At 38.8% G+C, this 26366-nt stretch overlaps 1 protein-coding gene across 3 annotated transcripts in view; it reads left to right on the top strand.

Annotated features, from left to right (window-relative positions):
* The window catches only part of LOC122872205 (neural cell adhesion molecule 2-like), a 277482-nt gene that overhangs the window by 75401 nt on the left and 175715 nt on the right, over positions 1–26366 (top strand). The gene's annotated exons all lie outside the window — the stretch shown is intronic.

Genomic DNA, 26366 nt, shown 5'->3' on the forward strand with positions numbered 1-26366 from the left:
GGGAAGATTAGAAGCTATTATTGTGAGAAAGTGTAGTAATTGATACAGCAGGGCTTGTTAGATAAACAATAAGTTGACTTGCTCTCGGCTTGTAGCAAGAGATGGCCAATTTAACTTGAGATACAAATCAAAGTGAAGTAATTGTGAATGTCATCACCTGTAATGAAGCGGAGGATGATGTGGTAAACTGCACCCAGAAGAGGCTGTTTTATTTCAGTGTTCATTAAGTATTCTTCTTTTGCGGCATATATTTAAAAACTTGCAATTGATAATTGCAGTTTATTTAGAAAGAAATATAATTTCCTGTAAGTCAATGAAAACTTTCACAGAAGTCACCTGTACCATTGGTTTGTTTTCTGCTTTTTCATATCAAGCAGTGCATTTTCCTCCCATCCTCTCCGAAAAAGGCATATATATTTAGATGTTATCATAATTTAGCAATATGTTTATTTTTATCCAGTAAAGTACCTTAAAATACCGACTCGAGACTACAGAAATGCTGTGACTTTTATTTAGAGCAAGCCGAGCCGTGGCCTGTCAAGTGTTGGCTGCGACTCTCACTTTTGTTCAGCTGTGGCTTCATCCCCTGTTGTGTGGAGTCAACAGCCGAGGCGCTATCATTGCAGGTAATCATCTCCACACTCTGTTGCATTCTGAGAGACGAGCCAAACACCTTTTCCGACTAGCGTTACGGCCACCCGACTGACCGACATGTGGCGATGTAAACACACGCTCCTCTGTGTCACAGAAGGACGCCATCCGCTCAGCGGGGGGATCCAATTACCTGAGCCACGATTGAAAGGGGGGAGAAATGCCGGCAGTGGTTAGTACACACATCAGTACCCAGGAGACAGACAGACGCTCGCTTTTTCCCAGTTGACTCTCCTTCCCATACACATATACACACTTACATGCAGAGCTCAAGCTTATTTATGCACTTGCTCAGTGAACCTTAAAGTTGGTCCTCGGTGCATGGATCTGTTTGTGTGTGTGTGAGGCTTACTGGGAGTTTCTCAGTTACATTTGAATGTCACAAACTAATGCATGTGTAGCTCTGAAGAAGGAAAGACAAAATTGATTTTTTTTAAAAAGCTGCACTCTTGGTAAACTATGCATAACAGGAACACATTTTCCCACACTAGACTCTCTTATCATGCCCACAAATGTTGGTTTACAAGGCAGGAAACATTTGAAAATATTTCATTGGTACGAGTGCGGCATCGACCAATTAGCATGTTTCCTCTCATCTGATCTGACAGCTCTTGATACTCTGAATATGGCTTCTTAGCTTTTCCTCCTACGGAACTGGGTAGTTGATCATAAAGCAGAGGCCATTCCTCTGCTCGACTGCTCTTTCGCTGTTTGTCAGTGGAAATGATGTGCTTGAGTGATGAAAAGAACACCTAATGTGATGGTCCAAAGAAATTTCAAATTTCTCTGGGAAATGGGAAAGTACCAGTAGACTCTGAGTAGTCTGGACAGAAAAAAGAGGGATGTAAGGAGTAAGAAATGTGTTTTAAATATTGGAGAAGATTTTTGGGTCTGCAGGAAGCAAGAGAATGTGTCACCTTGCACAATGTTTTATGCTTCCACCAGAAAAAATGTTCTAATGCATAATGTAAGTCTCATAAATTCTCAACTAAAAGCCAGTATTCAGTAAAAGCAGACTATAATGACTCACATGCTAACTCAACATACTGTAATATACATTTCCACAGCAATTCATTCTTTTGGTACAGCCACAGAGTCACGTCATACTCAATCTGCTGAAATCCAGTTTTCATTCACCAATTATTTCACTCTTCACTTCACTACATTGACAATTTTTGGAGCACTGTTAAGTTACCCTCACTGCTGATATTTCAAATCAAAAGCCGACCAGGGAAAAGGATATAATTAATGGTCAGGTCAAATTCAATTGTCCAGTTTTCACTTTCTGAACTTAAAATCACAAGTTCACATGGTCCATCATGATGGACCATGCTGCACAGTCATAATGACATAATTAATGTGGAAAGCATGCCCAATTGAAAAACATAACAATTTAAGTGGTAAAAAAGGTAAAAATGTTATATGTACCGATTGTACTGAAAAGAGACAAGCTTGTAAACATAGTGGAGCATTTAGCAGCTAAAGAGGCAGATATTTCCCTCAGGAGTTGGTAGAGACCAAAAACAGAGCTAAAAGTAGAGTACATCCATTCTTACATTCATCAGGTGGCCAGAAACATGACTCCAGATGAATGATAACATAACTGCTGGATGTGTAAATAAGTAACTGCTTGCTAACAAGTTCACCATATCAACTTAAAAGGTGATGACATGTCAAATGTTGTGTTCACAGCTTGTTTCCACTGCCCCCAAGTGACCAAAAAAATCCGTTAATACAGGTTCAAGAAATCCAGGTCAGTTGTTTGTTGTTTTCTTATCATTTTCATTTTACAGTGTAAAATACCATCATATATACTAATAAAACAGGGGAAATTATCAATAAAGGCCTGTCTCTTAGATAGTAGTGTTTTAAATACAGGCTTTGATTCTCTCTGCAGTTGAGGTAGATGAAAGCCCGGCCAACATGTGAGAATTTACAGTAGTTATATTTTTGGCCAATAGCCAGCTAGTTGTCAAGCATTAATTATTCTAGGAAGTAAGTGCCTTATATTTGTATGTTTGTACACTTCATTCTAATTATGATTCAACACATTTGTAAGCACGTTAAGTACTCATGGATTACTTTTTTCTGTTCTACTATGGCCATTGTAAAGTCTGGCAAATGTGGTGTGTTTGCCTGTGAGGGTAAAGGAGGGTGCACTGGGGTTATGTATCCTCTCCTCCCTCTGGGACAGTCATCAGTGGCCCCTGTCCCCACCAGCCCAATTAGGACAGTAATTCAAGAGTGCTTGTGCGGGCCATCATACTGTCATTTACTGAGCTGCCCCGTCTTTGGTCATACAGGTTAAATCATTCACACACACACACTCAGAGTCGCTCACACAATCAGCTAAAGACAGAGGAACTCACACACAGCGTCTTTGACCCTCTGGTGATTATGTAGATTATGTGTCTGTGTGTGTGTGTGCAGGCATGGGCTCCCCTCCATTTAACTAATTGCTAAGAATAGTAGATAAGACTGTAATTACAACTCTTGTCTAAGAAAAGAGCTTGTGGTGTCAGTTTTCGTCTCTGCTGCTGTTTTTTGCTGCTGATGGCTCTCTTTTCAATCTGCCACTATCATATAGAAGCCAAACATCCGGCCTATTTCTCACTATTACATGAGAATTACGTTCTCTTTGTTTAAGGAAATGTGTTTTCTTCTCCTCCTTCAATTCCGCTGATTGAGATGTTGCATCCAGCATGCAATGCAATCAAATGAGTCAACCTTGGAAATGTTATTTGAATTCAACTGAGTTCCACATTGGGTGAAAATAAGAGGCTACTCTTCTTCTGACAGTTGTGTGAATGCATGAGTTCACTATTCTGCAAAACAATAAAAATAATTAAAACAAAATGTTGTAGATAGCTTTGTGCTCTCGTTGGCTTTAATAATCCATTCATTTTGTGAATGAAGTGGATACTCTGCAATTATGCACATTAGTATCCCAATGTTGAATCTTATCCTGATTTTGATCATACTGGGGATATGACATTTGCATGGAACATGAGAAACATGGTTATTGATATCTCTGTTCAAAAAATATTAACAGTACTCATGTTTCTGATTATGTGTCTTAAATCGACTGAGTTAACTCAGCAGTTGAGGATGAACACAATTTGGCTACTGGCTCTGCTCATTTACCACTCTGCTGGATGAAGCTTCTCCATCTGACCACCGGTAATGGAAAACAAAAAAATGACAACGTATGCTCTGAATTACCAAAGTCAGACTTTACTACATACATGTACTACCACATAACTCAAGTTGAGGATGCACCTGCACACATGGCAGACACTGATCTGAAACCTGGATAAAGACATGCTACTGTATCCTGTTTCCTATTGGAGTGCTGCAGCTAGCATATCCAGGTCTCTGAAACCACTCATAAGATTGTTAATATTTCTAGAGTCAGAGCCAAGGTTTCTTATTGGGACTGCAGGAGCTGTGCTTGGTGCACCGAACTCACAACTCTAATACTAGTCCTACCTTTTGCAAAACATACTTCACTGTGTAGTGTTGTCACTTTGTAAAAAAAACAACAACTCACTGCCAGTCAAGCACATACACACAGACGCGATTCATATAACCCCAGAAGGGATTCCATTTCCCCACTCCTTACTTACATTACAGTATTACTCAGTCCGTTACACTATTTTTATACTTGACAAGATGTCAAATCCCAGGACAAGCATTCCTTCTAAAATGGTATTTCAGCCCAGCGTGGGAGTAGATATCAGCTGAATGTGTAATCCATGTTTGGGTCCGACTCGAGGATGTTTCACAGGGAACAGAGATGCCTACTTTTTCTCCAAACCTGGCAAACAGTCAACTCTGACTGGCTTCCTTTTCCACTACTGTCACATCTTATCTGGTCAACTGCTGTATCCCATATAGGTGTAACAGGGCAAACAACAAACATGACAGACTATACATCAAAAGCCTGGAAGAATTCAAGACTGATCAGTTAAAGAAAGACCATATTGATGTTTTTAATTCCCTTTTCACAGCGACCTTTGTCTTTCACTGGCCCAGGATTAAAACAAAGTGAAACAAAGTGTGAAGGAAGGTTTATGTGTGTATGAGTGCCCGCTTAAATGATGGCGACAGATAAAAGGAGCTTAAGAGGCAGTTTGTGGGAGAAAACAGCAGGTGACAGGAGCGAGAAGATACCCGCCTGCAGAGTGGAACCATTTGTAGTGGGCATGAACAGCATGAGACTGCATTTCTGCACTTGTTTTTTCTGCACTTGTTTTTGAAAAACACCACTTGTCTCAATGAAGAATACAATTGTAGAAGAAGCTGGATGTCCACTCATGTTGACAAATGCACATTAATGCACCGCGGAGGCTCTCATGCACCCATACACACAGCGATGACCATGCGAAAAGCGCAGACATAGTCATAGACAGGAGGGGGGCTCAGAATGATCCATTAGTGGGAATGGTTGGAGTGCACATCAGACAAGCGAAATGACAACGGCATCGCAGACAGATGAATCAGCCCAGTCGCTGTGAAAGGAGCGTGAAAGAGATGTTCACATTCATCCATCCATCCTCGTCAGCAGCCAGTGGGCCACCCGGCTGTCCCCCAACCTGACACCTGACACATTCACACACTTGTATTTGCGCTAGAGAGACATGCACTGATATAAGTGACACTCATGCATGCAGTTTGCGTGGTTGTAACATCTACATGGTCGCACACACACAAATGTTCTCTCTCTCAAACACCATCATGGGAGGAGGGGAGTTAGCCACATCTTGTTGACATTTTCATAGGCACTAGGAGTAATTTATGTAAGGTTAGCTTGCTCCCAGTGCACTGGGCCAGAACACAGTAAAAGCAAACAGAGGGAGAAAAAGAACAAATTGCTTTTTTAAATTGCTCAGACAAGGGGTGCTCTTTTTGCTCTATTAGGACAAAGTGCAAACACTGCTACAAAGCAGGGGGGCAAACCACAGGAGTGTGACTAAATCTAATAGAAATAGCATTTGCCAATGTGGATTCCAATGGGCTGTCGGCATCTGCATCTGAACTAGTTTCATCTGGATGGAAAACATTATGATATTGCACAGTGCTAAGCTAACTGGAGCTAGCATTTACCTACAAAGTAGTGTATTTTCTGCCCGCACGGTGAGGATAACTATGTCTCATGAGGGACAAAGCAGGGAATAATCTAAAAATATCAGCAGAAGCACACATGTTCCACTTTTTGCATGTTGCTGATACACTATTACTTTTATAACTGATACTTTTAACAGTTGCTTGTCTTTTTCAATCTCTGAATAGGCTTTGCTCAAAAATGCACGTTAATTTGCTGTAACATCCTCTGACATGAGACATTAAATAAATATATGTTTATGGTCTGAATTCTATGAAGAAGAGTCACATTATTTCCATAATCTTTTGATTATTCCAGTGTCTCATATCTCCTCAAACGTTACATATTTACATGCTTTGGTTTTTAATTTAAATCCTCCAAACAGCCAACTTGAACTGCACTTGGATGTAAATTTGATTATTTCATAAGCTTCATTTCTGCTGAAGAGTGCTGAGCACACCTACCTGATTGTGTTCTTGTGTGTCTGCTGCATTTTCACTTGACCCCGTGCTGTAAACATGGCGCGCTTCACAACGTACAGTTTTCTCTCATTAGAGAGAGGCATAATTGTAAATAATTACAGAATGGTATGATGCTTACATGGTGCAGAGATAGTTGATGTGCCCTTTATGCATGCAGTACTTAGTTCACCAAATTCTCAGGGCTTCCACTTAGACTTCTGGGAAATGAATGAAAACAAATCTATAACACATACATTAAAGCTAAGATGTTAATGTTTTATGGTGCTTTTTGGTGCATTTTTTAGCAATGCTAATTTTGCTACCATAAAGATATACACTTCAAATGATGGTGATACTAAATTCATCAAATTCTAATGAGTTCTTCCTCTTGGGAGCATGCTTGTGTTCAGCAAACCCCATAGATATTATTATGTAATATGTAATATTGTGTGTGCAAGTGTTCTGGGTCACTGGAGGTACAGTAAGGCTATGGGATATCCAAAATCAGTAGGGTTTATCCTCTGAGGACCATGAATGTCCACATCAAATTTCATGGCATTCTGGCCATTACCAATTTTGTGTACCACAGTAATATTTTGTGCTATAGGAGAGGCCATAATGATAAAAATAGAAGATCCTCTTAAGAGAGGTAGACAGAACTGAAATATTCATGGGGGCATTTCTCATGTTCATGTCACTGAACAAGGATCTCTTACTTGCTCTGCTGTATATCAAGTTCTGATTTAATCAGATAAGGCACACTGTAATGTTGAGACACTGGCAAGGACTTTCTTTGGATACTGTGGGTATTCAGCTGTTCACTAGGTAGTTATTTTTTAGCTCATAGACTACCAAAATAAGGCAGTACACTACAAAGCATAGGTTTTAGCAGATGTATTGAATGGCACATGATCGTTAATTACTTTGCAGCTGACAGAAGAACTGTGGAAATTAAATGTGGCCAACAGATAAAGCCATAAAGGAATTTTATTTTGTGGAAACAGCTGATAGCCATGTCTGTTTTCTTTCTAGTCACTCCAACAGTCCACCTCATTGTGGTTCCTGGCGGGTCGATAGCTTTCAAAGTGGCCTGTTTCCCCTCCCTGGGTATCACAGCACCCGATACTCCCGTGGAGAGGGTGAGATATTGGCTATCTACAGGAGGCACCCCTTGTTGCTACCATGTCCTGTCCATGGCCCTATATGGGCTAAACCTCAATGGATGCATGTAATCCTGTGCTGCTCGTGTGCTTGTTTGGCCTCACCAAGGACCCCCCTTGGAGAGACATTGATGTTGTAGGGTGACAACAAGGACATCTGGCTCTCCTTGCATTGGACTATGCTCAGAAATGGAGGTCACATTCACTGAGTGCACAGTAGAGAATCAGTGTTCATGAAGTGAAAAAACAGCTTCCTCAGTTTGCTCAAGCTTGAATTCGCAGCTCACTAGCATTCACAAACCACTTGTGTGCACTTTAATGCAAACATACATGCATGCCTGCTTCACACTTTGACACACATGCATGCACACACTCCTATACAGATCCACAGTCAGAAGCATTTGACTCACTAGTTCTGATTAACTATTTGTAAAGCTTTTCCATGCACGGACAAGCAGAAGATTAACAGTGACGTGCTGTCTCTAACTGGGGAATTTCATCTCAGATAGCATGCTAATACTTCCCGCTTATGTTGGTGTTAATATGCCCATATGAACTTCCTCCCTGAACACTGAACACTCATGCAAAGTGTCAAGAGTCCATCAATGCGTGCAGCATTTTCACTGCAAGACTGTGCACTGCATTCTGGGTCGAGATGACAACTACTTGCTTTTTGATTTATCTTTGCAGGTGATGAAATATACATTTTTCAGAGAAGGACATACAGCTGGTCCCAGCGAATGAGGCATTTGTGATGATAAGACTATGATATACTCTGGGTGAAGTTCAAGAGGGCGAGTCCGCAACACATAAACTATGATATGCTATCTACTCACTGCTAAAATGGAAATTTGCTGCAGCCAATGTGTCTTATTGGTATGATTCATTGTTATCAGATAGAAAAGCACAGTAGCAACTTCCAAATGTTTTCTCATAAGCATTTTTATATTTTGGCATGGAGAAATCCAGCTTTGCTCCAGTTTGGTGCCAGCTTTTTGGATGCCAGTGCTATTGTTTTTGAAATATGGATTGCTTTGGTGATTTTAGTGTTCATACCTCAAAACACTGCAAAGCATTGCTTTATGTTTTCTGTTGATCATTACCATGAGCTTCCAGTAATTCTATAAAAATACTTTTACATTTCACAATACATTTCCTGTATTGCTATTGTTGACTAATGTCTCATGTAAAAATGGCTGCCAAGCTTTTTGGGTAAGACGAGGACCTTTATTCCATCCATAAAACTTTGCCAGAAAATCCTTTGCCTAACAAGGGTGATAATGGTCCCGCTGTATAACCATGTTGAGGTAATCCTTCTGCAGCCCCTTCCTCGCTCTTCCCCCTTGCTTTTTTCCCCTTTCTATCTTCCTGTCATCTTGTCAATTCTCCTCCTGTCCTGGAACAGTGTGTTCCACTCTGTCCCCGGTGGTAATTTGAGGAATGCTGCTCCACTGACAGCCACCCTGTATCATTGAAAAGTGCTGCTATCTTTTGTCTAAGGTAGACTGTAAAACCCTCTTGGTAGGTTAGTATTTCTAGAGTCGGTAACAGCTTTGCTGTTAAAAGCTATGTTAGGTTTTCATGCATGCCCGTGGAGCCAGAAAGAGAAAGTTTCATGACTGAATTGATGTTCAACCTTTCATTCAGACATGAATGCCACAATAAAATTATACCTGACAAATAGCTATTACATCTGCAACAGCCATTGCAGTAAATGCTATATACATTAGAGGTGAATTCACTGGTTTTCATAAAGTAGGTGGGCAAATGGCAATCAAATGTGTACTTTAGTTCTAATAAACGTGTATTAGTAATAATTATCATCATGACATTTCTCGCCATAACTGTGTGAAACTATGTAGACACTTGTCAGTGACAGCTGTAATTCTACCATTGCCTCAAGTAGTGAGTAATTGTGAGTCATAATATCTTATATGGATTTGCCTCCAGAACTCTGTTGCTGATAATGTGGTAATGTGTGGTTTCTGCACACTTGGTGTGGGCCTCCCAGTGCAGCCAAGGTGCCCTATTGTTTTATGGCCATCCACAAAACAAAGACAGCACATCTCTAACTTTAATGGCAGAAACGCTCACTATGCTACTTAATCTGCACTGTGATTTACGCGCGACTCAATCACGCCAGCTCTCAGACTAATGGCGTCTCCATGCACTTTATTTCATTACGTTTAATGGCTCTCTAATTGTGTGCATTTATTAAGAATCAGAGGTACAAAAAGTACAAAGAGAGGCCTGCAAAGATGGACATCAAGGTGTGCTTACTCACAACATTCTTCCAAAGCATTAAAGTTTCCATTGCATGCTGATTTATCTGTTGCTCTTCACCAGGGTGAATGACAATGAGCACCAGCAGAATTAGCTTAGCTTAAGCTTCAAGATTACTAACATTATATGCAAGTAAAGAGTTTGAGAGTGATATCCACAACACCATAATCAAAGAGTCACATACTAACCAGCTCTAACACTGCACCGTCTCCTAGTTTAAAACTGACAGCAGCCTGAATACTGACACATTTGTGCACATCCTTTCAGTACCTAATCGGCCAACTATAGCGGCGCGTCAACAATCGCAGTTAAAGTGATTGTCTTGGAACAAACCAGTTTCTCATGCAAGCCTTCACTCACAGTGCCATTTCAATGTACACGTCCATACATGATACACAAAGCAAATGATAGACCTGCTGGAAATGTCAGATAAGAACAAAGGTGCCTATCAACAGCAATTTACGATTCCCATAATGGAAGGTTCCTTTTGTAGCTGTAGCTGCTCTATCTTGTGCTAAATGGAAGTAATGTCCAGATTTTTACCCAACATAATGGCTTCTTGTTACCATGTATTATTCATCTTTTCTGCTTTTGATTGATTACAGTAGTTTGATTGATCTTCTACCAGTCAAACACAGGCTGTATTATCTGATTTCTACCATAAATGATTGTGAATCTTATATATATATAATACCTGGCTTCAACAACTACTGTTCTACCATGCAATCAGTGCAGTACTTTATGTCAGTCTCTCCTCAGCTCTGATGTATCAAGCAGTCTGACTTACTATTCTTCAGAAAATCTATAAGTGCTGTACAATTGGTCCCATTCTGGTAAAAATAAACACTCTTATCATAAAGAGCTGGTCGGTCGATCAGAAAGCTGTGGTGTAAAGCACTTTGAGAGCTGTAGACCTTTAAAAAGTCTTGTACACATTTTTTCCCCACAAACATCAAAAGTACATTAATTGATGTTTTTACCACTTGGGGCAGTGCAACAAACTGTAAACACAGCAAAGACATTATAACTTTACAAAGATGATACTGTGAACTGTTGCCTATTTCCACATCCATCAGACACGGAGCAACATTTACTCTTTTAGCTCTGCTTTGGTTTCCACCAACTCCTGAGGGAAATATCTGAATCTTTAGCTGCTAAATGCTCAACTATGTTCACCAGCTAGTTACTAAATTTGCCTGTCTGCTGTTTGGTAGCTGTGCACTATATACCCAGCAGCTAGCACTGAAAACAGCTGCCAACTGTGGCTGAAAACATAAAGTTGTGGGCCATAAAACCACAACAAAGGTGCTAAAACGCTTAGTTGAACTGAGGGGAACTGCAGAGTGATAATTTAATGTAGGTTCGTCACTGTAAGTGACCCCTTTTTTCACAATACACATACTCATTTGATCCATTGTTAAAAAAATATTAATTAGAGCACCTTTTAAAATGGATGATCACTTTAAACCTGAGAATGAGGCACATTGAGCTAGTTTGTGTTTTCCTATTTAGTTTTGCTTTGAGTCGTCATTTCCTGCATGTGTACCCCAAATTTCTTTCGGGCACAGAGAGCAAAAGTGTAGTATCCTAATTAGTAAGGATGTGCTGCGTCTCACTGTTGTAACCCCATAATGTGACACTGCAAAGACACTAATATTAATGTTGCTACTTGACAAATTTGTCTAGAACAGCTTTAAAAACAACACCAACATTGTTTGTGGCTCACTGCCAACACACTGGCAGAAAAGCACTGGTCAATTTCACAAAAATACTTTTTCTCCCATTTATTTTTCTCCATGCATCACTCTCTCCCACTCTGCTTGCACCGACATCAAAGACAACTTGCATAGCCGCACGGCGAGCGGGAGAGCTGTAATCCATTGTTGTAAATCGCAAGCAGAAGATGAATGTAGGGAACATACATAGCGTTATTACACTAATATACATTCATCTGTTGGGGAATATCTTCAGCGCCACACTGTTATTTATTCCCAGTGCTTAAAAGTGGGCAAAATAAACTTAATACTGCAAATACCAGTGAACAAGTCATATTTCATGTGTTGCTTTTGTGTCTTTTATTGCAGTGATGGATTGCACCTTTTAAAGGAAGCAGTGTCTCTCTGAGGTGGTTTTGATGTTGCAACAGATTTGGAGATACTATAGTCTAGAATAACAGAGAGAACAGTAAAATATAGGTGCGTGGGAAAATCAACATATTTTTTTTTCATACTACTGTGAACCATGGTGCTTGCATGGTGTTATCATTGAGTGAAAAATGAAATCACATTTATAATGGAGTGAGGATAATTTAATTTAAAAGTAAAAACAGAGACAGGAGTGCTTCTAACACCTTGTGTGGAGCAGTGGGAGAAAGAGCAGAGGCATTATTAAAACATTAGACTTTCAATACCTGAAATTTGCACTTCATAAAATGAATAAAAGTTGCAATCAACTTGTAATAGATGACCCTATGTGGGTGTCATTTTAATTAATAACTGTGCATATTATTAAGGAATTGGCTCTGCAGGCTGAAGATTTATGTCCTTAAGATTAAAAGTTAGATTGCTTTGGGTAATTGTCTGTTCACTAAACCCCTCCCCATAACAAAGATTGTCCAATATAATCCTAAGCAACTGCAGCTAGGCACGACAGGTCTGTCTTGCTTTGCATTCAAGCAATACTCTTCATTTAAAGAGTTTGTAGGGTGGTGTCTTTTTTATAGCCTTTCCAAAATCCAAAACACAAGACCAAAATTATAGGAATGGAATGGATTAAACGATATGGTTGTCTGCTGTAATGTAAACTGCAAACGTTAGCATGTTCGGCTAACTAGCTTACTAGCTACAGTAGTAACCAAGCGTCATTTCCAAGGAGTGCATCATTAACTAACTAACTTATTTTATGGTGTTACAGGTTAAAAAGAAGCCCTGTTCATGATTAGAACATGTAGTATGCAGTAACGTGTAGTATTTCCCCACTGTGTGGATGCTGAATCTGGATGCTGTCAGAGTTTAGGCTAACGGTTGGCAGCTCTGTCCTGCTCTTTGGATTTTGGGATGTTTTACACTCCAGCAACCATAGCCAACATTACCTGTAATTTGTTACATTTGCCAAAAACATCGGTTAGTCCTAATCCTAAAAGCCTTTTCCCTCGTAAATACAAACAAGGATGTAAGCTAAGCAGCCAAACAGGGTTATGTTAGAACAAAATAACAGTCTGATCTTACATTTTGCTTTGTCATACTTATAATACTAGAGCTAAATAGCTCTGCTTTGCAATGATAATTTAATGTAAAGCCTCAGTTTTTTTTTAGCAAGATATGCTTGTATGCAGCATATTAAAGACCCCCTTTAACAAGATTCTGGTTTTAAAACGAGTCAGCTTGAAACATTAAAAAGTCAGCTGGGGACAGCATTTTTTTATCAACTCATGGAGCTAACTTTAGCTTATTTGGCTAGCTAGCTACAGCTTATAAAGTCTTTTAGCGTCATTTCACCCACACAAAATGAACAGTTGCCTGTTAGAAACTAGACACCTTCTTTTGTCCACCTCTATCTGTAATCAAGAACCAACTTTTGCAAAAATTACTAAGAATTTCGAGTGGAAAATCTGGCACTATCTATGTGCCCCCTATCAACAGTAACTAAGGGGGGTTAGGGCTTAGCGGACAGTCAATTAGTCCAGTTAATCCACCCACATTCAGTACACATGCATCTTATTAAATAGTAATTCAGGGTTATTTGCATTGAAGCACCCTTGGATCAGTTTGGATACAGTGCCTTTTTCAAGAGCACTTCAGCGATGTGGATGATGCACTGTTGGCCACCCACCAGTCTTGCGCTCACTATAGAGCCACTCTGTTCTTTTAGTGCTGCAGATGGAACCAGCAACCTTTTGGTCACTGGTCAGCCAACATTGTCTAGGCCGATGCAGCCGCCCACACGTTCATCCAGTGATTAAGTCCTCCTGGTGCTGTAGCATTTATTTGCTCAGGCAAATTCAAAACAAGTCTGTAGAGGAGAGAAAGAGACAGAGAGAGAAAGACTGAGTGGGAAGAGACTTTAGAGGGAGGAGGCATATTGAGGAAGGAAAAAAACAGCAGAGAGGGAGAGGAGCACATAGCGAGGGGGAGCATGAGAGAGGAATGCAAAAAGAGAGAAGTGAACCTTGGTTTCAAATCCTCCTCTCTTAGTGTCTTCCCATCTACAGCAAAACAGAGGAGGCCAATCTCATTTACATCCCAACACACATTTGCCTCCCAACAGCCTCTGGAGGATCCCTAATCAGCCACAATTGGAAAGATGGATTTTTCAAAACGAGTCTTTGATGTGAGGGTTTAACATTCGTTTTTTGATCTAATTATATAATAGGCAGGCCAGCCATGTCAGGGGTAAAGCGCGCACAAGTCTCTTCAATAAAACAGCAAATCAGAACAATGCAGTTATTATCCATTGGGAAACAACTGTGAACTTTTGTTAGGTAAAAGGATGACTTGCTTGCTTTGAAGTTATTTTTGCTATGTTTGATTTTTTTTAAATGCTTTTTATAGGTCGGCATAAAATTCCTGGTTATTTAAATACAAAATGTTTGTTGTCATTTCCACATACATAGTATATGGGGACGAAATGTTGTTTCTCACAACCCAAGGTGCTAATATAAAAATACACAAAAATGCAACAATACAACACAGTCACATCGTACACACAGCAAAAAGTACAATTTCAAACTAAAAACAGAACTGCGAAGGCGGGTCTGTGGCACGGTGTGACTGCTGGTGTTTAAGTTCGGTGTGCACACCTGTTGCAGATTTAAACAATGAGAGTATCTCACAGTGTGGGGAGCATAAAAATATGACTCTACAGCAACACAGAGGTTTTCCCATGAGGACATCTCACGTCTCCAATATGACAAATATTAAGATTCTTTTATTTTTTTTCTCTGAAAAAGTTAACAATTACTTGGTTTACTGCTCCGAAGTTCTCAGGCATTATGATCCCTAACAATGTATTAAAAACACAGTTGTTAAATAGCATTGAGGAGTGACTGGCTAGTTTCTGGAAAGTATTTTCTTCCATTTAACACAAGGTATGTGTCTCAGTGCCGTACCAGTAATATCCAGAGTATAATGCTTTGTGTGTGTTCCTGTGCTTGTGTTTTTGTGAGGACTTTAAGTATGAGAACATTTTTAATTAAGTTATTCATTAAATTTAGGATTTTAGAGTATAAGGTGAAGTAAGCCAGCAGTTAGTTTATTCTATGTACACTCAATGTCCTCAGAAGTATAGCAACACCAACTTCAAATGTAAGGGCACATAAACAACGACATATTAGCTGACTTTGTGTGTAGAGTTTAACAGCCAATTTAAATCACAAGAAAATAGCATGTTGATGGTGTCATAACTCAGTTTTGGGTTCAAACAGGATGTTCAGGCAGGACATAATAGAGTTGTGGAGAAGTTGTACTACCACATACTATGTATAATCGCAGGCCTCCGTGAGTAAATGAATGTTGCGAGGCCATAATATTCAGCAGTCGCAGATTATAAATTTCTGTTTCAAACAGTGAATAAACTCCAAGCAAAAAAAGGCTACTCGTTTTCAAATGTTATAGGTTAATAAAAGGTCATCATTGGTGGAGTAACCTTTTCTAAATCCTGCCTGGGTTTCCTTAAGAATGGTTCTCATCACTTACAATGTATTGAATACGCTTCGTGTTCAATACATTCCCCAAGATCACCTTTCTTCTTATAGATAGATGCAATTAGACCAATCATCTTATCCTCACGGATTACACCAGAGGATTTAAACTAAATCTTATTAAACAGTGAATCATATATAAAGGCAGTAAAATAAAGGCTGTGCTTATTATATAGTCATTCAAAACCCAATATATTCCAGCAGCTTTTCCAATCTTCAATTTTGAAGTAACCTATAAGATTAAAGCACCAAAATCAAACATAACTCTTAAAAAGCTTATAAAAATACATGAGCGAAAATAGGGCTTTATTGATTATCTTTACCACAATTGCTCAGCAGTTTCCAATAAAGTGTTGGGTTTCCCGACTTTATGTTCATTCAATCTGTTACATTTCTTTCTACGGGCTCTCAGTGCTTTACATATCTCACTTTATACTCTTGCTGTTAGTCTTTACACATTCTGCACTGACTTTTCTGTATGAATTATACATCCATCTACAAGGATGCAACTGGTGTCTAAGGCAAAGGGAACAGTTTTTAGGGATGAAGTGCTGTAAAGTATAATGTCTGTGTAACATCTGTGATGGTATTTTTGATGACGTTTGTAATTTTTAGGTTCTGTAAGTTGAACAAATGTTATCAATGTACAGGTAACACAAAATACATATTTTGAGAATAATTTCTGACTGTATAAAAATATTTTGGCATTATTGTTAAATATATGCATGTTTAAAATGTTTCTTTTACAGGCCCTGAAAACCTTACTATTTGCGATGATGTCCTACATGTTTTGTCAGTTTTGGTTATTTCACATGATATCTGTCTGTGCTGTTTTGTCTGAGCTCTTCTGACTGGTTTGAAATGGGTGGAGCTTTGTTGGTGAAACAGGATTTAGAAATAATTGAATCAAAATGATCTGTCTTTGAGTTTTTACCTTATGTTGTCAATTAAATCTGATCAAACACACACAGTCCTAAAGAAGCAAATTTAGCGTTTTTTGAACTTTTCAGGAGCTTTAAGATTAAATGGATAGGAAGGTGGTTCTGTAGAAAAGGGGTTTTGCAAGAGAAGGCTGTAGCTGTGTGGTTTCTCTCATAAATGGAAAATAATTTTTCAAAAGAATGATGTAGCAGAGTGTAAGATGACAACAAGTTATATGAAAGATAGCTTGGGGTTACAAGTCCCCACTATTCCACAGAAACTCCTAAGCATTCCTCTGCCAAAGAAACATCTCTCTCAACAAATCAATTTTGAGCACAAAGAAACCACACTCCCTATCAGACCTCCCAAAAGAAACCAACTCGGAGCAAGGCAAACTGTTTGGTTAAGTTCATTAGAGACAAAAAGCAAAGTTTCTCTGCCACTTTTTCTTTTGTGTTTTTCTAGGGGGAGCCTGGGAAAAAAAATACATTGTTATTGTTTATTAGCGCCATTGTCTTTTATCTCATCAGTGGTCATCTTCCTTGTGTGCGCTTTAATCTTGCAGTTTGAGTCAGGGCAATTATTCAAATAACTTAACTAATTACTCAGTGGTTGCTCAGAGGGGAACATAGAAGTTTCAAGGATGATTAACGATAGATAGAGATCTGTGGAACATTAGAAAAAGTTTCACCCCTGTGACAGTTAGTAATTGGAACATTCACGGTGTGAGAGTGGCCACACTTTGTTAAATTTAACAGGGCAGAAACCTCTCATTCACCTTTATGTAGTTCACTCTGCTTGTACAGTGGCCACCAGTCATTCAATTGAAGGTTTCCCACTTAATTGCAATGAGAGAGAGTCCTTAATTCAACTGTACTTTATTTTGTTTGCCCCTCTATTCTGTTTAAGTTCTGTTCATGACTTTCTCTGTGTTCTTCTCAGTCCAAGGATGCATGGTGACAAATGCTGTCAATAAAGCAGCAACCTTGTCCTCCTTCCTTACTTAACACTCACATTCACAGTGTAATTATTTGACATCGCTTGCTCTGAGTGTTTGAGTTCCTCACTGGTGTACATCCAGAAAGTGTGTTGTTCCTATGACAACCAGCATACATGGGCTGTTATGTCACCAATCTCAGCTGAAGCATAACTCCCGCATATTTAGTTTTCAATATGGCGATTCTAATATTTACTCAGTTTTGATATGCTTGAAAAGGTAATGTACCTAATGTTAAAGTTGCCTAGTTTTTGGTTCAATTTTATTAAAAATGCACAGTAAAATGAAATGTTGGCATTGGCCCATCCTCAAAGCACCAAGAGTGGCACGGCACCCACTGTGGGAACCACTGCTGTAAATGTACGCTCTCATTTTGATGTTCTGGATTTAAATGTGGCCAACTTCCTATTATTCCCATATTTCCTGTTACTTTCGTCGAGTGTAATGGGAAATAAGGGGTATCCTAATACAATAAGGAAATGTACATTTTAAAAACATGTACCTGTAGGGTAACTCCTGACGTCAGCTTGGCCGTTGGACAACAGGCCCTGGGCATGTCCCTCCCTTGAAGTTTTGAAGCTTCTCCATAATGCATGAGTGCCGGAGGCTCCTGAGTGGTGTGGGCGATGTGGTCCTGAGCCAACGTCAGGATGACTAACCCAGGTGCTGACAGGCCTGCCCTGCTCCTGCTGCACCACTGTCCTAATCAGACGGAGAACGTCTTCCTTATGTGACCCTTAGTTATATGTACATATGTCTTTACACATCTTTTCTGTAAACATGTTTGGGATCTGTGCATCCAATACCGAGTGGGGTATAAAGAATACTACTGTCGTCATAGTGACAACCTGTAAGAATGGATATGTGAATTTGGTCGAGGTGGGATACACTTTCTATTTTTATCATCCTCTGATTGTCTGCAACCATACTGATTCAGCACTATACTGAACACTATGTAGTAGTTCTGGTTTTACACCCCTAAAGCTTCTAGTTTGCTGTCTTGTTCAAGAGCACTTCAGCAGGGCTACTGTTTGCCATCCCAGGTTCTTTTAACCAGGTTTATCCGGTTGAGGGACGGTCGCTCATGCCCACACTGCTCAGCTCAATTCAGCTCCATTGATCTCTCTGTCTGCCAGCTCCCTGCAGGCTAACATTTATCAGTTAATTGGGCTTAAAGCCGCTCCTCTTGGCGGGAGCGCATTCTGGCGACAACTCAATATGGCCCAAGCGACTGCCTACGATGTTGCAAGGTTCAAAACAAAAGCCAGTCTCCTTCATCGACTCTTGCCTCGTGTGCCTGCAGAGGAGTCTCCAAAAAAACTTTTGATCTTATCCTGTGACCATAAAGAACACTGAGTTGTGACAGGAAAGCATGATTCTGTGCAAAGCCTTTTAAATCCATAGATACACTCGATAGGCTTGCTTTGCAACTGAGCGTGGACCACATTCTAAACTGATCTCCTTTGTCTCTAAAAATGGATGCTTGAATGAGTTTAAAAGGCTCTTAACAATCTCCTACAGTAAATGCATGTTCAGTGTACGGGAAGCTGTTTAGGATTCAAAACCTTTTCCCTGCTCTTTTGTGAATAACTTTCAGCTCAAATTAATTTTCCATCGCAAAAATAGAATCATTGTCACTGTTATTAGCCTGCTAGTGAAACAGTCACTGTGTCATGTTATTCATAACAAGCAGGCGAGTGTATGTGTGTGTGTGTGTGTGTGTGTGTGTGTGTGTGTGTGTGTGTGTGTGTGTGTGTGTATGGCTCAGTCAGAGTGGCATAGTGACTGCATATAAATACACCTAACATTTCTACCACACTCTAATCGTGGCAGCAGAAACGCAGGAGAAGCATGGCTAATGCTAATCTACAATAGGACACGGCTATCATTCCTAATATTGTTTGCTGCTGGTGCAGAGCAAACCACATGAGATTTCATATCTTATACCCCTCACATTCGCCATGGCCACAACATTGTGTTACTTTTTAGCTGCTGTTTAAAAAAAGGATTATTTACATCATTGAAGGTTGTCTTATTCCTTTGTAGCAGTATTGACCCTGACCACCACATAAATATTCTGTCATTGTTTCCTCTTCCTGACAGATCATCAACAATTTCATAGCATCTGAAATTGTCAGTGGCTAGTGGTGAGAATTAATTTTTTGAATGAATTCATCAATGATTGATTTGTGGGTGGTGTGGACCTCGCGGGCCCCTCTGGAGCTCAGATTGTGTCAGCAGTTGGAGTTTCTCTGTCGCCATAGAGACAGCTCATGCTTTCAGGCGGGCATGAGAGATGACATGAGAAACAAATACAGATTAAATCACTGAGAATCAGCCTCGTACCAATTGAGCCCTTGAGACAACAAGTCAGCCTGAAATGCTGGGAAATGTTTTGAAGAGCCAACATATTTGTACTTAAGCTGTCAGTTACACATTGTCGTCACCAGAAAGGCATATTTACAAGACATGAACATGTACTTGTAGACAGAAAGCTGTACCTGAAAAACTTTAAATTGACTCTTAATTTTTTTTTGGCCTCCAGTAAGTGATTTAATTGCTTTTGTGCCTTTTTGTACCTCTGCTCAGTGCTTTACCTGCCGCTCAGGTAGGAAAATGGTGTTTGCTCAGAACAGAAATATTGAATAAACAACGAGATTAGATCATTCTATAAAAATTAACCGTCCTTATCTAAACATATGTAGTGACGACATATTTTTGAATATGTCCCAAGGCTGCATTTTGAGTTATTTGTGTTATTACAAATGTCAATGGGATTTTGAATGAGGTTTTCTTCCTCGTGCAACAGAACCCGGAAGTTGTGGTGATTGACTGTGTTCAAGCTAAATTGCGCTGTTCAGTGGCACTTAAGGCATACTCTTTCATAATTCACCATATTCCTTAAGCATTTTCCTTCTCATGGCTATTAAAACCGCTATTCATTGCAATATGATTTTTTTTATTAAGACATCTTGTTTCCATGGCATGAGAAAAACTAAATTACCATAAAACCTTGTTGGACCTCTTCTTAAAGCATGCTGGGTAACTGAAGCGAACATGCCTCGGATAGCCATAACACAGCTCTAGTTGCTGTAAATCATAATGCTCTAAATGTCATAAAAAAAAGATATGAGCAGCCTTTGCTTTATGGCAACATAAAATCTGATGATTCTGTCTGAGGCTAAAACAGCCATGCAGAGGGCTTTTGGTTTTTAAAGCCATCAGGCGAGGCTAATTCTGTGCAAACCACTCATCACCATGCATTATGATCTCAGAATACATGTGTAGTATGCGTGGGCGATGTTTTAATTGTATAGAGTGCATCTTCATATTAACTATATTATTTTCTGAGAACAATGAGCTTTCATGTTTTTGAAGCAATTTGCATTAGATGGAGATGGGCATTTTATTTGTAAATTAAAGCATACACTAGGTTTTTACTTTATACACATGCTGTACTCATGTGCGCTTATTTAATTTCAAACCTCTATTTAAACTCGAATAACCATTGAGGTTGCCCTCATTTGAAATGATGTTGAGTTACGTATAGGTTAAAAATATATAGGACAAAACACAGATCAGAAATAATCAGTTAAAACAGTTATGCATTGAAGCAGGGAGGTTTATGATCATGGTTTTAAATTGTCCATAGGTCGGTAGAGTATTGATTGTATTGAAGATCATTCCAAGAATTTGGGGCACTAAAATAAAAGGCTGACTTTACAAATTCAGTCTGTGTTCGGAGGACCTTAAAGAGACAGTTCACCCCAAAATCAAAAATACATATTTTTCCTCTTACCTGTAGTGCTATTTATCCGTCTAGATTGTTTTGGTGTGAGTTGCCGAGTTTTGGACTATATGCCATTTGGCTTGCGGTGCTCAAATCGCCAAAAAAAAAAAAAAAAAAAGCGCCAGACATAATGACCAGGTTACTCAAGATAATCCACAGATTTGTTGTGAGCAGTTTCATGTAGGAACTATTTTCTTTCTACCAATAGTTCCTACATGAAACTGCTCAAGGTCTGTGGATTAGTTGAGTTGACCAATTTTTTGATGCAATTTGCTGACAAGATTGTCTAAATGGTATTTTAAAGGTAAATTGAAATAGTGCTATGAGAATTTATGATAGAGAAATGCCTTGAGTTGGTTATTTACCAAAGATTCCAGGATTTTTGCTAGACTAGATGGAGATTGGTCTGTAATTATCTGCATCATTTATATCACCTCCTTTATGTAATGGAGTTAAGTGGGCCGACTTCCAAACACCAGGAAATATGTCTGTTGTGATAGAAAGATTGAATATATGTGTTAATTGATCTGTGAGAAATGGTGCAGACTGTCTTAGAAAAAAAGGATCCAATTTATCCTCTCCAGCTCAACTCCTGGAATCAATGGTATGCAATGCTTTGAATACGTCACTAGGAGAGAAGGGCTGAAAGGTAAACTGAGAAAGGGGTTCATGGTACAAACACAATCGTTATTAATAATCGGGGGCCCTGTGTAATCTTTACAAATACATGCCCAGCATCAGCAAAGTTCTGGGGTGCACTTCTATATGAGAACCTTTTTGCTGGTTTGGAAGGCTGGTACTCAAATGGAAATGGGATGAATTGATGCTGATTTTCTCAGCTTTTTAAATTTAAAGATTTACTGCAGTTTTGTAATATTTTCATGAAACTTATTACAAAGTGATCTCAAATGAGAGGAAGGACCATACCACAGGACAGTGGTTCCCACCACTGTTCACTTCTCAAACTGTTTTACTTTAATAATGTTGTGAGGCATGAATGGATAGAAATATACAGCATTTCACAAGAAAATAAGGATGATTAGAAAGAAGTCTGAGAAAATAAATAGAATTTTGTGTAGCAGAATACCCGGATTATCTAACTGATGTGTGAGAACCTTTGCTGTCATCCCCATTTATCCATATTTTTCCTGTCACTGTCCACAAAAAACAATTAATAAGATTCAAAGTGTGATGGGTCAGTTATTGACAAGTCCTTTGCCAAACTGTGCAAGTGAGTTAAAGTTGGCGCAGGTTTGTTTTCGGAGCAATATATTATCGGTTGATGTCATAGTAAAGAGGCTGATGTCTGTTATGACACCATAAAGTCACTATATCCTATCATTTTCCATGCATCTACTGCTAAGTACAATGTATAGAAATATAGTAATTACTTATAAATGTCATGCTTAATTACTCTTTTTTATTACTTTTTTTAAAGGAAATCATATTGATTAAATAGGCCACTTTTATCAGACTCAGTGTTTCCAGGAGCTGTGCACTCAGATCATTTGATTTATCTGGCTACCTGACCTCATCAAGGTTGTGGCGAACTGAAAACTTAACTTACCTGGAGAAAAATTATGTTAAGCAGTGATTAAGATTTAGCCAGTTCTAGTGCTAATGCCATTTCATAACACACTGATGTGGGGTTGCAACCAATGATTATCTTCGTTAACGGATTAGTCTTCCAATTATTTTCTTGAGTAATGGATTGCATATATGAAAATATTCCAGAGCCAAAGGGGATGATGCTTAAAAGACAAAACTGCATTAGCAAATATCTAAAATGTAAACTGAAAAGATTCATAGGAATAATACCCTAAGTGCTATTTGTGTAAAAACACAGACATGGTGTTTATACATGGGACCAACCATGAATCAGTTGGCATCTACAGTAATCGTTGTAGGGCCTCAGCATAGCCGTTTCCCTGGAATGACTTTGATTTGTCCGCCTCAGTTGCATGGATGTGTCACTTACAGGAATTGTAATCGCTTTAATAAGTTGCATGTGAGCTTGGGGACGAATGAGCTGATTAAGCTACTATTGAGTCCTGACTGTTTCATAGAGACCCCAGTTGTTCTGCTCCCAGGAAACACAGCCAGACACGCAGAGATTCATTCTAAGCGCTTTTACTTGGTCAACAAAAAAGAAAAAAGTGCATTACTAATTGTGTCAAATTCACCAGAAAATCTCCCCGACAGACCAAGGGGAAATATTATGATTAGACTTTGCAGGCAGTGCTGCCACATCACCAGTGATTTTGTATGGGTCTGTCTCTTTAGGGTTTTGCTGGGGAAAAACACTTCACACTCATCGGTTAAAACCCCAGCCCACCCATCTACACACACACAGCTGCTGCTCTATACAAACTGACACACACGCTCTGATCCCCACCCAGTCTACCAGAATTTTCCAACACTTCCACTTTCTTAGGGATTGCTGGTGTGAAGGAAAAACATAAATCAATAGCACATCTAGGGTGATCTGGGAGAGAGCGTTGCCAACTGAGACCATTCTTAACCACAGAGCAAAGAAAGCATGGGCCTCTTTCCCTTCCACTGACGAGAGGCTGCCGTGTTTGTCCTCCTCTGCGCACTTGCAAGATTTTTTTTGATCAGTCAAGCATAAGAACAGCCTCTGATTACTGTGCTCTTGTTGCTTTCAAGTGCACCGTGTTTGAATGTGTGTATTTGTTTTTCTGAAGGAGAAAATTTTGCTACAAATATTAAACTTGGGGAGTGGAGAAAACATGACCTGCAGCGTTACCCAGCAACATTTCTTTCACTACCTGTTTCTATTTCTACTCAAATAATTTTTTATTAGAAACATGCAATTAATGTATTTAATTGGCTCATTGTCTGCATTCAAAAGTGTTATTTTTGCTTCTACTAATGTATTAACTAACATTGACAAATAAACTATTCATTTTAAACCAATGGGGAATAGGAGAATGAATGTAATATGTATGGCACATATATGGGGGTATGTATATGTATGGTCATAAAGTCATGGTCATCTTTGAAAAAGTTAGCCAAATGTTTGCTTGGTGTCCCAGGAGTTTGGAAAAAGGCTTTAATCTATACTGATTGCACACAAGGACACAAATGGCAGCTGAAAGCCACAAAGCTTGTGTAAATCCAACACAGGTGATATGCTGGGATAGCACCTGTTTCCATGTCCGCTGGGTGGTGTAGCTTTTCAAGGTGTCTGATTGATTTTTCTCCTTGAGGCTAACACCAATTACAGTTACAGTGAAGTTTTTTTGCTTCAATTTTGGAAGAAAAGTCACTGACCGGAATTTATCGAATTCAACATTTAAAATAAAGAAGATCAAGTATATAAAGATCATGTTGTTATTAGTCATCTATAGTTTTTTTTTGTTTGTTTTTTTTAAAGCTGCTATAAGTTGAATGTGAAAGTTCATTATTGACCTTGAAAATAGTGGTTTGGCAAAATAATAATTAAAATATTATAAGTTCTCAATTAGCTGATAAAGACTGTGAGACAGGGATGAAAGCTCAGGAAAAAGTTTGGCTATACCTAGTCTATATGTAGTATCATTTTAATGTTCCTTAGTCAAGTCAGCCAAGTCACGTAGACTGGATTATAATGTGAATAATGAATGATAACAGTAGTCATAAACATAGTAACTTCACTGAGTAATATTAGTTACATAGCAATATCTATCTAAATTATGCTAATATTAGCTACCATAAGCTAATGGTCATACCAGACCAAGTAAGGCTGTAAGACAGCAAAACCCCTGAGTGTATTGAATTGAGCAAGGGTGTGTTTTATTGATAATGAAATAAACTTTTCATTTGTAAGAGGAAGAATGTCTTATTTCTTCATTTAAGAGTTAGTCTCGCTTTAAAGCAGAAGTGAATTGAAAAGGCAAAGATTTTTTTTGAGGGTTTATAAGACATATAGTTTTAATTTATAAGATAGTAATACTATTTTGAGATCAAGCCTATTTTGTAATATGAAGAAATATATTTAAACAGGAAAGTTTAATTAAAATTAAACATTTTTACAGTATTGTCATGGCCAAGAAAGCAGCAGCACTTGGAACATAAAAACATTTAAAAACTATAATAAAATAGATGAAATATGAATACAATAATGAAATATACCATTAAAGGAATAATTTTAAATGTATAAAATAACAGTCAGTTTTCAGTAGTATACAGTCAGTATACTAGTATTAAGAAATATTACAACAGATTTGCAATAAATATATACACATTTGTAAGAAATAAATGCATAAAATGGATAAATAAAATCAACATGATGATAACAAGATATCCTAAATTTCCAATCAAATTAGATCCAGATTGTTGTATTGAGAACAATACTAGAACAAAGCAGAATAAAGTTGTTATAATACCACTGGTGTACTGTAAGACAAATTATATGATTGTCTTGTTGATGGTCTCTTTGAGTAATTATAGCTATCAGGACTAATGATAACTATCACAAAGTATCACATAATGATTCTTATAAAATGCAATATGTAGATCAAATTGACTAAGAGGATTTACAGTAACACCCTATAACACTGTTTGTTTTATGTCAAGGTTTACCACTTTTAAAAGAAACTGCCACTCATTGTTCATTCAGTGTCCTTAGCAACTGACATCAGTGAATGAAGAGTACAACTAAAAAAGCTCAAGTGACACTGATAACACAAACCACAGGTATTAATAACTTGTTTTTAATGTGACATTGATACAAAATATTGTGTATTGAGGAGATTTCTACAGCAACAGAGCGCTGCTGTCCTCCGGGAGTAGATACTACAAGTCAGGGAGGATTGTCAGGGCATTAGTGAGGTATCAGTAGCCAAACACACTCCAGCGATGTCTCCTCCTCTTCCCCTCCTCTCTTTATTTTACTGCTTGCTGGCCAGTGGCAGTGCCTGGCCCCTCCTCTCTCATCTTTGCTCTCACTTCTCATTCATTCTTTCATTCCCTCCATCACTCTCACTCTCTTTATGCCAGGATTAGCTATATAATATCTACCAGGGAGACTGGGCCAATGGAATCCCAACCGCATCACACGGCTTACAGTTGGAAAACAAGCATTAAGAGAGGGGGGATTAAGGATGAAACCCCGCTAAAGAGCAATGTGTGCACATGAGTGTGTGTGTGCATGTTTGTGTTTGCAATTGTGTGAGACAGAATGAGACAAAACACAAGAGAGCTACATAAATAGGTGGAGAGCTAGGTAGGGGAGGGGAATTTTGAAGTGCTCCATTGTTGAGGAGTTTGAGTACCTAAAGGAGGCCCCCAGATGTCAAA

The sequence above is a fragment of the Siniperca chuatsi genome, linkage group LG24 (assembly GCF_020085105.1).
Source record: "Siniperca chuatsi isolate FFG_IHB_CAS linkage group LG24, ASM2008510v1, whole genome shotgun sequence".
NCBI classification, from domain to species: Eukaryota; Metazoa; Chordata; class Actinopteri; order Centrarchiformes; family Sinipercidae; genus Siniperca; species Siniperca chuatsi.